Source organism: Sitophilus oryzae, unplaced genomic scaffold (genome assembly GCF_002938485.1).
Source record: "Sitophilus oryzae breed Bouriz unplaced genomic scaffold, Soryzae_2.0 scaffold_813_pilon_pilon, whole genome shotgun sequence".
Taxonomy (NCBI): domain Eukaryota; kingdom Metazoa; phylum Arthropoda; class Insecta; order Coleoptera; family Curculionidae; genus Sitophilus; species Sitophilus oryzae.
Window position 1 is genome coordinate 4924149 of NW_022147432.1, and position 11515 is coordinate 4935663.

An 11515-nucleotide genomic window follows, 5' to 3' on the forward strand; every position below is an offset into this window, starting at 1 on the left:
ACGTTCAAGGAAAGTACTTTTATTTTTAACCCTGTATATAAAACACGTAATCAAGTTAAATCTCTGAATTATACTTGCGTGATTTTTAACTAATACATTTGTGTTTTTTAATACCTTTCGAATTGACGTTTATTTCTATTTTTAATATTGTGTGGTATTTTAAATTGCATTATTTTTATTTTACCTGATATTATGACGTTTGTACAGGTAATATTTACGTACATGCAAAGAAGGTTTTCTTACTAGAAATATTTAACACTGACACACACTGACTTGTATAATTGTTTTATTCTGGGAGGATTTATTATTATTATATCTTTCCAAGTAATAGCGTGTAAGAAAAAGAAAATATTTACAGAAAAGTTAACAGAATTAACTAATAAAATGAACAAGAAATATACAAAAGTGAAGGATTAAAATACAGGGTGGCGCACCTCATTCGCCTCGGTTGATTATACCCTTATTATACGAAAACAAAAAGGTGTAGAAACAAAATATTCTATGGGTATATGTGGAGAGGCAATGTGGCACAATCTAAAATTATTTTGAAATATACAGGGTGTTTCAGAACTAAGATCCATACCAAAGTTATATTTTTTCTTATGGAACACCCGGTATTTTATTTCATTTTTGGATTCTTGAGCCCAAAAAAAGGCATTTATTATAAGGGTTAAATATGTCTAAAATCTTTAGTTTTTGAGATATTTAAAGGTATTTAAATTTGCATGCTGCAATAGAATAGATTATTAACACCCTGTACGTTACTTTTCAGTATTAATTCTTGTGCTGAGCTTAAAGGTAAAAAAAATAAACTTTACAGAAAAATGTTATTGCTTCCTTAAATTTATACAGGGGTATCAAAAATTGCTGGTCTATTTTAAATATATATTTTACATAAAAACTTCGTTATTTCAAATACAATACCCTGTATTTTTTTAAATAAATCGAAGCAGATTCAAATGCTCTTTCAAACTATATTAGGGTTTCCTATACCTATCTAGTTCAGATTTTGAATAAAGACCAATTTTTCAAAAAAATGGCAACCAAAAGGGCTAGTGTCGTCATGGCATGTTTCTAGTGATAGCTAGTAGCTATTTTCAAAATCCAAATTAGTTTATGGACTTATTTAAATTTATACCAGTTTATGTTTATTTAATTTACCTACAAGAGTTTAATAAAAAATATTTATTAAATATGTATTCATTATTCTATCAAGAAAAACGAAGAAGTAATTCTTTGATTTATTTTACGATGAGTTGTAGATATATGGATTTTCTATAAAAGAGCCAATTACGGCAAATTCATTTTCTTCACTTCTAATGACAGGTTTCTGCCAAATAGGTTTTTTATAAACCACAACCACACTACCAGCTCTGCCAAATAGGACAAATATATAGTTTTTCAAGAGAACGCTTATCAGGAAGATTCCTATTTTGATATCTTTAAGCATAAGCCCTTGAGGCCAAGAAGCAATTAATTTTCCTCACAAAATAAAATCACTAGTAACCAAAGCTAGTAACATATCCATTCGTTCCGCCAACAGATACTGCTTTATTTTTCTTGATAAAATAATGAATACTTACTTATTAAACTATTGTAGTTAAATTTAAGTAAACTGTTATAAATTATATATATTAATGTCCATAAACTAGTGTTGACTTTGAAAATAGTTACTAACTGTCACTAGAAAATTGCCATGGCGACACCAGCAATCTTGATTGAAATTTTATTTAAAAATCGCTTTTTATTCAAAATCTGAGCTAGATAGGAATGGGAAACCCTAATATAGTTTGGAAGAGCATTTAAATCTGCTTCGACTTATTTAAAAAAATACAGGATGTCGCATTTAAAATAACGGAGTGTTTATATAAAATATATCCTTAAAATAGATCAGCAACTTTTGATAGCCCTGTATAAATTTAAGCAAGCAATACCATTTTCCAGTAAAGTTTATTTCTCTACCTTTAAACTCAGCATAAGAATTAATTCTGAAACGTAATGTACAGGGTGTTAATAATCTATTCTATTGTAGCATGCAAATTTAAATATCTTTAAATATCTCAAAAACCAAAGATTTTAAACAAACAACCCTTATAATAAAAGCCTTTTTTTGGGCCCAAGAATCCAAAAATGAAATAAAATACCGGGTGTTCCATAAGAAAAAATATAACTTTGGTATGGATCTTAGTTCTGAAACACCCTGTATATTTCAAAATAATTTTAAATTGTGCACATGGTCTCCCCACATATACCCATAAAATATTTTGTTTCTACATCTTTCCGTTTTCGCATAATCAACCAAGGCGAATGAGGTGCGCCACCCTGTTTACTACTAAACTACTAAAACGACTAAAATATACATCCTGAATAATGTAAGACCTACAAGAGACTTGAAACTGAAAGAGAACTTGTTGAAAGAAAAAAAAAATAATTTAATTAATTTTTAAAACTTTTAAAATTTCATATTTTTCTAGACATTTTCTGGAAAATTTAGAAAGTTTTTAATGCCGAAGCTATAAAACTTACCTATTGTATTTGTCCTCTTTCTATGTCTGCACCAAGTATGTCTGCACCTGCACCACTCCTATCCCAGTACTCCGCTCCGGTTTTTGCAGGTCCTTAATAGGAGTGAAACTGAACTGAATATAGTTCTTCCGGTTCTAGTAAACTCTATATGACCCAGAGAAGCTACAATTAAAATACCATTGTGTCATTGTCAAGTTCGATGTCACATTTTGTTTACAAAAATTTGAAGGTACCAAATAGATTAATTTTTGTAAAAAATAATTAGGAATTTCCCAACTTCTGAAAAAGTTATGATGGTTAGAGGGCATTTTGCTGGAAATAGTATTCTCGCTGTGTTAGATATGTTCGCAGCTCAGTCTCCGGAAAGCCTATACCGAATAAGTCAAGAGTTTAAACTTTAAAGAATAAACGAGAGGTTTGAAACTATTTTGAAACTAAAGGCACTTTACTTTTTTTGTACTTTTTTTATTTATTTATTTACGGAAAACCCCATTACATTACAAAATTTACAAAACAATATTAAAAAAAAGAAAAAAAAATGTCTTTTCTTTTTCTTTCACATCGTATAAACATACTTAAAAATATTAAAAAATAATACAAAAAAAAACAACAATAAATACTTATAAGAGAAGAAAGGTACAGTAAAAAGAAGAATTAACACACCTATCAATCACCACCCCCATTTCTAATCTTCCTCCTAAATGCCCAGTAAGAGTCATTAAAAATGTCAACATCATGAAAGCTGTTCAGAGAATTAAGTGCCCTTGGAATTGGAGAATGCTTTCCATAATTAGTACCGTGCAAAGGAATAAAGAACAAATCATTAATTCTCAATGGCCTAAATGGAACTTTGAAATAAATTTGTCTAAGTATCTCAGGGCAGTCATATACGCCATTAACAACCTTATAAAAAAAAGAAAGATCATAGATTAATCTCCTTTTGTCCAGAGTCTCTAAATTTAATTGGTCTAAGTTGATAACCCAAGCAGCATTTGGACGTCGGGACAACGTTGTGTCACGCGACCAAACGTCGGGGCGCAACGTCGGCACAACCTCGTGCCAACCCTAGTCTGCACTAGTTTGGAGAATAATTTTTGGGTCGAAACGACGTTGGATACCGACGTTGGCTAGAAGCCTAATTTAGTACAAACTGCAACGTTGTTTAAAATCCTAATTCACAGAAATACAAAACTAATATGGCGTCTAAGTCGCGTTTTATCCTAAATTGGGATAATTATAGTAAAAATATTACTTTTATGATTTAGTTAGAGACATATGTCAAATGGCAGTGAAGGAAAACAAAACAAAAGTATTTAAGTGTGGAGGATGTTTGAAGATCATAATTATTGAAACACTTTAACCGACTCTGTAACTCGTTACCCAAGGCAAAAAAGTTAAACGCAAACAACTTTATTGATAAATGTATTGTTTCTACTTTGAAAAATACTAATGGGCCTTAAAATTAAAGAAGTTTTAAAAATTTTCTTGATTTTTTTTTTTAGTAAAATGTGAATAATTTATTCGCAGTCGAAAAAATTGTTTCCGCGTGTTTTTTAGGGTCAAATATTTCAAGTTAACGTATTCAAAAAGCAGGAATTGCTATTTTAGGAACGAAACATTTTCTTATTTAACAACATGGCGGCTTTAACTTTGTTGTTTTGGAGATTAAGATGGAGTAGTTCGAGTAGTCGCATACTGGACTAATAAAGTCGCAGTTCGGCCTTAACAAGTAGTATACTAGTCGCAAGATTGCCTAATTTAGTCATCCTAGAGTCTAGCTTGTGCCGCCCTCTATAATCTAAATTAACGAGGGAGTGGATAAACTATCGGTAATATATGTCGATGTATATTTAAATTTAGTTTTATATGTACCTTTCTTATGTCCCATTTTAATTAAGTTTTTTTTATAAAAATAAAAACAGCACTGAACTATCTGACTGAACAGAACAATGAAGTGAAAATTTAAGATTTAAGGTTATGGTTCAATACAGTTGCAAAAAGGTAGTGACTCGACGTCCTACCAACGTAAGAGTAAGGAAATCTAAACAACGTTGGAATTAGTAAAACAGACGACGTTTGCATAACGTTGGAATAGGTCCTGAAACTGACGTCGGAAAACTCTATATTGTCCAACGTTGTAATTACGTTGTCCGAATCACCTAAAGATCACTTAAGCAAAAAAGATTACAAGACAACGTTTATTCGACGTCGCAGAAGCTTCCTACTTTGCTGTAGTACTAGTCCAACGTCGGCACAACGTTATAAAAACGTTTAAATTTATTTTAATACCCAAGGTAGGGAGCTAACTATTTTTTGTAACTAATCCAACGTTGTGATTAGTAAACATATGGTCGCAAGTCGTGAAAATGCTACTTGGGAATGTAACTATATTCTTGATTGTGTCTGAAAGCGCAATACCTTACAAACTTCTTTTGAACCCTTTCTATTGTTTTCTTAGATACATCGTATTGAGGATTCCATATAACAGATGCATATTCTAAAATTGATCTCACCAATGAGCAATATACTATCTGCAAAGCCCACACCGATAAGTCTTTACAGTTTCTCAATACAAAACCCAGTGTTTTTAAAGCTTTATTTGCAATTATATTAATGTGTTCATTAAAAGAAAGAGAACAATCAAAGCTTATACCCAAGTCCTTGACCAAATCCACCCGTGTCAAATGAACATGATTCAAATCATAATCAAAGAGAATCCCTGGTGATCTTTTTTTGGAAAAACTTATAACTGAACATTTACTAGCGTTTAGGGAAAGGCCGTTCACCTTACACCCAGTCACCCATTCTATCTAAATCTCTCTGTAAAAGTTGGCAATCATCAACACTAGAAACAGCCCTATAAATTTTCATATCGTCGGCAAACAACAAGCAGGAGGAATTACTAACACTCGACACAATATCATTGATAAATAGGTTAAACAGTAAAGGGGAACAATGGACGCCCTGTGGAACACCAGACGTCACTGAGATCTGTCTAGAAGTAAAGTTATTAATCTTAACTACCTGCCTTCTTTCGGTCAGGTAGCTATGGAACCAACCAACCAAATCATCACAAAAGCCAACAGCTCTCAGCTTCTCCAGAAGGACAACATGATTAACTCTGTCAAACGCCTTAGAGAAATCCGTATAGACGGCGTCCACCTGGTTTCCATTCCCTAAGGCGTGTAACAGAGCCGTCTGATATGAGACCAAGTTTGTAACAGTCGACTTACCATGGGAAAATCCATGCTGGCAGTCTGTTAATATGCCCTTACATTGCCTTATCTTGAAGTTTTGGCCAGCTTATCTAGAAGTTTTGGAATTGCCGACTGATTACAAATGCCTCTATAAACAACCCGTCCCGATCAAGGTTTCCTGTCTGGTATCTATTCAATCGATCCAGATGAACTACTTTCCTAGAGCTGCGTTGAATCCGGTACACAACATCATTTATCCTCTTGATGACTGTATAAGGACCTTCCCATGCTGGAGTTAACTTTGGGGACCTTCCTTCCTTGCGCTGTGGGTTATACAACCATACCCTATCGTCCTGTTGAAATCCCGTAGAATTAGCTCTGAGGTCGTAACGAGCTTTCATCCGGTCACTGGCTAGCGTAATCTTACTTCTCACGGCCTTATGAATTCCCAATAATCTTTCCTTCCTAACGATTCTTTCGAACGACAGTCCAACGTTATCTTGTTCCATTTTTCCTCCAGATCGAGTACTTGGTCCTTGTCTAGCTGCGCAAATCTTACAACGTTGACACCATTTCTTAACATCTTCACAATAATCCACCCAGTAAAAACGGTCTCTCAGCTTGCTCAGGGTCTTGTTTACCCCAAGATGGGCTCCAGTTTTACCACCATGAATTTCTTCCAATACCTGGGTGACTTTCTTCCTTGGTACCAGTAACTGAGTTGTTACGGTCCTGCCATCCGCACTTTCCCACGTGCGCTTTAACAATCCATTCTCAATCACCAGTGAATTCCACTGAGCCCAGAGAGCTTTGAAAACCAGCCCTCTGTCCGCAATATCCTGCGACGGTGGTCTCTCGCCGTTACCTTCCTTGAGCCGTAGTATTGCTCCGATGTCTGGATCTTCCATTTGATCTTTCCTCAATTGTAACGTCGTCCATTGTTCGTCAGTTCTCAGTTTAAAATTCTTTACTCTGATAGTGCTTTCGCGATGTTGCATTTTCTTGTCCAAGGTAGCTCGTCGTCGATCTAGGTCGTTGTCGATAATTTGTACCCGTCCTACACGGCACCAACGGTTTTCTAGTTTCCCGAACACAGTCTTCTTGGTATCACCAGGTATCATCACAATTTTCGATGATCTTTCTTCCATATTTCCTGGTCTCTTCTCTTTAGATACAGAAAATTCCTCATTTCCGATTTTCAGGATGTTTCTATGGTGATCAAACGAAAAACCATATTGACTGATCACATCCATACCCATGATAAAATCATCTTCAATGTCTGCCACTAAAACGCTATGCCGAAACTTCAAATTCCCTAACTCCAATTCCATGAAAGCTCTCCCCGTACAACGGCCATTTCCCCGTAACTGTACGTAAATACACTCTTCTTCTAAGAGGCATCATCTTCAATCCTTGCACTGAGTTAGTCCGCACCAACGATACCATAGCGCCTGTGTCCACAGTCATTCGAATTCTTCTACCATTGACCTTCCCGTTGATCACCAAACTGTCAGCGGTTTTTCCTAGACTCCTAACGGAAAACATCCTAGGGGCTCCGTTTTCTTCAGCCAATACTCGCTCATTAGTGTTGATTTCCTGGTGCCTATGTTCTCTCGATGGTAAACGGAATCGCATTTGGACGCGGCAATCCCGTTTGATGTGGCCATTCCTGCCACATCTATAGCAACTTATGTCCTGGGATCTTCCGATGTGCCGATGTTCTCTTAATGATGAACGGAATGGCATTTGGATGCGACAATCCCGTTGGATATGGCCATTCCTGCCACATCTATAACACCTAATATCCTGGGATCTTCTCTGGTTCTCTGTCTGGGTGTTGTTGACTCTCTTGTTCACTAGTAATTCACATAGTTTATTAAACATCTCCTCCAAACGTATGTGAGAACTCTTTGGCTGTTCCTCAACCGATACCGAGCCTATCTTCGGTTTAGGAATGGCGCTAAATGCAGCTTCTATTTCCAGCGCCCTGACGAGTACTTCGCTGCTGGTAGAAAATTGGGATATTTGCAGCGCCCTCTGCAATTCGTTGTCCCTCAGTCCGCTGATAAAGCAGTGAGCAGCCAGTTCTTCCCTAAATCCTTCCGGTGCTTCTGGATACGCTAGGTGTACCAGGCGACGTAAGGCTGCTTCGAATTCCTGCAGACTCTCTCCGGACCTCTGCAGGCGTGTCTTGATCTGTGCCTGGTAAAGTTGGCGTCGATGTTGGTCGCCATATCTTCTGTCCAGTGCAGCGACCAAAGTTTGGTATTCCTGCTGTAGGAATAGGGCTGCAGGAATAGTTTGCAGGAGTTCCAGGGCAGGGTCACGCAGCGCGATGACAAGTGCCGCTGCTTTCTCCTGGTCAGTCCATCCATTCGCAGCAGCCGCTGCTTCAAACTGGCGGTGGTACATCGTCCAGGTGGTTTGTCCATCGTAGGTCGGGGCCTTGAGGTTCGCAGTTCCATGAACGCCAGGTGTCTTTACTTGTACCTTGGTCTTCTGTAGATCCATCTCTAATTTTTCCATTTTCTGCTGAAGGCGTTCCTCAAGATCTTCTACGGCTTCTTGAAGGTGGATGTCTTGCCTTTTTTTCCAGTTCTTCAAAGTTCTTCTTAAATCGGTTTTGATCTTCTAATTTTTCTTTCTGGCGACGCACTTCTAAATCTTCAACAATTTTCTCCAACCGTACTTGTCTAATTTCTTGATTTTCAAGAATTTTCTGAAGCCGGTCCTGTTCTTCTTGTTTGTCGTGCTCTCGTTGAACTTTGAAATCTTCGAGAATTTTCTCAAGCCGGTCCTGTTCTTCTTGTTTGTCTTGTTGTCGTTGAATTTTCAAATCTTCGAAAATTTTGTCTTGCCGGTCCTGTTCTTCTTGTTTTTCTTGTTGTCGTTGTAATTTTTCCTCTTCCTTATCTTTACGTAGTCTTTCTTGTTCTTCTTGTTTTTCTTGTTGTCGTTGAATTTTCAAATCTTCAAAAATTTTGTCAAGCCGGTCCTGTTCTTCTTGACGGCGTAATTTTTCTACTTCTTTTTCTTCTGCTTTCTCTCTTCTCATATTCTCCATAAAATCGCCCAATAATTTGCTTACTTCTTCCATTTTCTTCGATTGCTCCCTTGTACCAACCATAAAAATACTCTGATTCGGTCTAAAAATCTTCCAATCCACTTAATTTCTTCTTAAAATCCTCTTGAATCGCACTTCCGACACCAATTGTTACGGATTCCGTGGGTCCACTATTTAAACTCACGATAAAATACTTAACGAATTTATTTGTTTCACTCTGTACACACAACTTATACTATTTACAACACAACTTATGCAACTACTATTACTCTAACGGTATTTCGCGGTACTTTCAAACTTCAAACTTCGGACTATCTTCAGACTTCAAACTTCAAACTTTAAACTTATCCAACTGTCAAAGCGCGGGCCTTATATACCCCCTGGCGGTTGTTTCTAGATTTTTCTAAAGAATTCTATAATTTTCTTTACTTTCTGGCGAATGCGCCAGGTTCCTCAATGCAAGCCGCGACTATCCAGCAGTACGCAGTTATGCAACCAGTAATACACCTTGACAATATGTATGTTAATCTTTATTAATATAATATCACACCGGAAAAATCTAGGGATATCATTTTATTAAAGTTAAAAATAAATGTTTTGAATAAACAACCACATATTTGTAGGCCGATTCTTTCTACTTCGATTGAAACGAAGTAGTCACACTAGTTATTTCTAAATTTGGGATATTTGCAGAAGTGTTTGTGCATTTTTTGTCAAATGTTTAAAAAGCACCTAGCATCAATTGTTCGAATTTAACCTGTACTGGCTATGTTTTTATGATAACTGGCCAGAATTCATTCAAATAGCTCTGTTTAGTATTAAACGACATTATGGAGCGTAGACATCTTAACAGAGACGAAATGCTAAGGGCCATGGGTATGCTCGAAGCTGGAATGCGCCAAATCAACGTAGCTAGAGCATTAAATACAAGGCAAGGTGTAATATCGCGATTAAGTGCACGCTACCGTGAAAGTGGTGATGTTGCAGAAAGGCACACAGGGCGACATCGCATTACTACCCCTCAGGAAGATCATTTTTTACAATTAAATGATCGACGCCGACCGACTCTTACAGCACCAGAGCTTAGTTTAATTCTCCAGGAAACACATAATGTAACCGTTAGTCCTGACACTGTTCACAATAGATTAAGAGAGGTCAACTTAAGAAGTAGACGCCCCTGGAGAGCTCAACCCTTAACGAGAGGAAATCGAGAAGTACGATATTTGTGGGCTCAAGATCATGTTCAGTGGTCGAATGAACAATGGGCCAATGTTCTCTTCACGGATGAGTCACGCTTTGGAATTCATCCGGATTCGAAAAGACTTAGGGTATGGAGAGAACCGGGAAATCTTATTCGGTTAGATCATGTTCAGGAAGTGCACCCTTATCAAGGTGGAACAGTTATGGTCTTGGGAGGAGTCCAGTTAGGCCGAAAAACCGATCTCGTTTTTCTTGAAAGGTTTCTAACAGGAATCACATATCGTGATTTAATTCTTGAGCCTGTCCTGTTACCTATGACCTATGCTAATGATTTTGGGAGAAACTTCATTTTCATGCATGACAATGCACGGCCTCATACAGCCAGAGTGGTAAGTGAGTTTATCAATGCTCATCAATTAAACATCTTACCCTGGCCGGCACAATCTCCTGACCTCAACCTCATCGAGCACGTATGGGACGCGGTCCAAAGAAGAATTTTGGGAATGCGTATGCCTCGTGAAACTCGTAGGGATCTGGTTCGGGCCGTGAATGCAGCGTGGCAGGCTGTACCTCAAGAAGAGATCGACAACGTGATCAGGAGCATGGAGAGACGATGTAGAGCTGTAATGAACAGTAGAGGACGCTATACCCTTTATTAAGTAAAAATGGTTTTATCTTTTTTTTAATTCACAGTTTAGAATAAAAAAAAATGTGTGTATTTTGAGTTCAATAAAAATCAAGGTAAATTTGAAAAATTCGGTAAATTTCGCATTTTTATTTCCAATACGTCCTGTAAACTATTTGTTTATTTTAATTTTATTATATCAGAAATGCAAATAATAAAATTACTGACGATGGCTGGATAAAATTGTAATATCCCTAGACTTTTCCGGTGTGTGTAGATACGTTTAACTAAACTGAAAGAGTAAATAAATAATTATTGCAAATTCCTTTATCACCATATTCCGAAGTATTTTCAATCAAGTTAAATGTACAAGTACAGAAGACAAAATATAAAAGGTAACTGAAAGTTTAATCAATGTTTACACCGATGGGCCAAGAAGAAAAGAAGGACCGGTTTGAGAAATAATTTACAGAATTTGAGAATTTACGATGAACGGACTATGGATAAAAAACAATAGTATCTTACAGAAGATGAAGTTAAGGCAGGCTATATCATGACAGTTAAAGAAATATCTCGTAGGAAGATTAAAAAGCTTGAATGAATTGAAGAATTAAACATAAATGGACTATAAAGACTAACGTTGGCAGGCTTTGCTATAGATGCCATAAAAATATTTCATAGATAGTTAAAAGTTTTAGAGTTTTTATAGATATTAGGTAGTTACTTTTAACCCTACGAAGGTATAAAATAACGACTTAAGTCTGCATGTACTTCCTTGATCACCTACTAACATACGAACAAGAAAGCGTTGAATAAGCTTAATGCCGGTTAATCCGACCTGGCTATTCTCAAAATGTAAGCATTTTTTTTCAGAATTAAGTTTATCAAATCGGTAATTTTCAA